Below are 2,692 nucleotides of genomic sequence, written 5' to 3'. Positions count from 1 at the left end.
ATGACTAGGTCGTCCTACTACACATGCTTAGTCTAATTCGATTCCGTGCCTCTCGACTTATAGAACGAATTAACAAACTTAATCAATGAATAAGGCCTTTAAACAAAGATTAAACGTGATGATACAAACATGTGATAGAAACAATGAAACAATATTATAACATCCTAGTTCAACAATGACAAGAACTACTTTATGCATGGTTTCCCTTATTCCCTAGACAACTGAATTACTTATGCATAATGAAAACTAATCTAATGACATATGAAATGATAAAGATAAACATACTAGCTAGTGATGTAAATGACTAAGGAATAACAAAATAATACTAGAAATAAAATTACCTTGACAATAGAACTTGAATATAGAAGAACAAATGCTTGAAATGGAACATGTAAATGAACTTGTAATATAAATTGAAATGCTTACAGAAATTGTTTATAACATAAAGGAAATGATAAAGGGAAACCTAATCTAAACTAAACTAAGAACTAAAATAAGAGTATGAAAGTGGTGTATAAGAAGTGTGTTGATCAACACCCTTTATATAAGAATAAGGGAGTAAAATTTGCAAAGGAATCCAAAATGGCATCCTAAGCACACTCTTAATTTTCCTTCAATTCTTGAGTAATTGCCAAGGGGATCCAATGTGAGCCATTAATCTCATCTTTAAGCCTGCGGTTAATCACACAATTTAGCATCCCATGAGAATCCTAAGAGCATCCCAAGTTGAGCATCTATGTAGAATTTTGTGGACTTGTAATGTGGGCTTCATTTTGTCATTTAATTAGCATTTTACATTTCACATTTCTTCATGCTTGGCCTTGTAATTTCTTCATTGGTCCATTTAGCTTTCATACTTAGCTTAGTGAACTTGATGCTTGCTAATGTGATAGAAAAAAGCCTCTAAATGCTTAGATTCCTACAAAATATAACAAATACAAACAATACACCTAGAACACAAGATTAGCTCACAAATATACTAATTAAAGTATGATATGCAATCAAAACCGAGCTAAAATGAGGGGTAACAGTATATATAAAATGAAAAAATCACCATCCTCCTACTCCTCCAGCGATCACTGCTGCTGCTAGTGGCGGTATCATCGCCCATTTTCCCGATGGTTTTGGAAATATAGATCAGGTGCCGTATTGGCCGGAGATGGATCAACTCCTCTTTCCTTCAATGGTGGAGGCTTTTAAGGAATTCTCTCCCGAGGAGATGGCTGAGAATGATGTGCACAATGCCTTTATGGTACGTATCCCCCTTCTGCTGCCTTGCCTGTTCTGAACCCTTTTCTTATCGAACCTGCTAACTCTTCTTTCTTGATAACAGGCCTTCCAGTCAGCCCTCTACAACAGAATGATGATCAACGTGGTCCAAACCACTAGTCGGGCTACACATGCTAAGAATCAAGAGCTTTCTGGAACCATTGCTGACTTGGAGCAGCAACGTCTTGATCTGAGGGAGCGCGTGGCGCGGCTGAAGGCTGAACTGAATGGAGCCAAGAAGAAGTTGAAGGAGGAAGCTGATCAGCTGGCATGCACTCAGGAAGTGTGCAATACTTTTTCTGATGCCCTCAAGCGTTCTGACGAAAAGATCAGCAAGCTGATCTCCCTTGCCACCAATATTGTTGCTTATGCTACCTGGCAGGGCAAGATTAGTGGAATGCGTGCTATGCTGGCTGAGCCTCCTATCCTGCAGTCTATAGAGGAAGAAGAGAGGCAGTTGGAGACCCTCTACCCTGTTCAACCTGACTTGAGTGTGCTGATGCCCGAGGTTGGCGAGGTGAACTCTCCCGCGTTGATGGAGTAGGCTGCTGATGAGGAAGCTGGCTCCTTCTAGGAAGCTGTTGTTGTTGTGGAGGTCCAAGGGACTGCTGGCAGTGTGGAGATGCAGGCGGGTCCTGTACCTGAAATGGGGAGTCAACAAGAAAATGCAGGGGAGGTGCCTGAGATGGAGGTGATCGACCTGGCCTCTAGTTAAAAGTATTTTAATTTCATGACTGGCAGTCTGACCCTGTGCGGCTCAGACTTGTAAGTATTTTTAAACACTTTTGTGGTTTTACGTCGTGGTGGCGTTTTTAGACTCTGGGTCGTGCTTGCCTTGGTGGCATGTTTGGCCATATTTTGGAATGATCCTTGCCCAGTTTTGGCAAGTTGTTTTACTTATGTCGTGATTGATTTCATATACTTAGTCACATATTAGGTGGCCAGACACAGCTCTGGGAGCTGTTGTGTCAGCTCAATGGTTGATTTAAGTTGGTAGTGGCCGTGACAAACTTGGAGGTTGATTTAGACCTGTCATGTCAGCCTGAAAAGGCTGATTTAGACTTAGCTAACTACCGTGTCACCCTAATGGCTGATTTAGGCATATGCCGCGTTCTGAATAGAGATGGTCGTGTCAACCCGGGAGGTTGATTTAGACATGCCGTGTCAACCTGAGAAGGCTGATTTAGACTTTGCTAGCTACCGTGTCAGTCCAACGACTGATTTAGACATATGCCGCATTTTGACTACTTAACCTTGTTCATGACGCAAGGTGTGTTCATCACGTTTAAAGCCAACAGGAGCGTACCTTAGGCAAGTTTATCATCATTTTAGGACCAGTGGAACGTTGCAAGATCCTGGTAGCTCAGAGATCTCTGCGCTCTATTTGTTTGTGCATGTATGCTGGGGACCTGATTTTGTCGTG

This window comes from Silene latifolia, chromosome Y (genome assembly GCF_048544455.1).
Source record: "Silene latifolia isolate original U9 population chromosome Y, ASM4854445v1, whole genome shotgun sequence".
NCBI lineage: Eukaryota > Viridiplantae > Streptophyta > Magnoliopsida > Caryophyllales > Caryophyllaceae > Silene > Silene latifolia.
Note: the sequence above shows the minus strand (reverse complement) of the source record.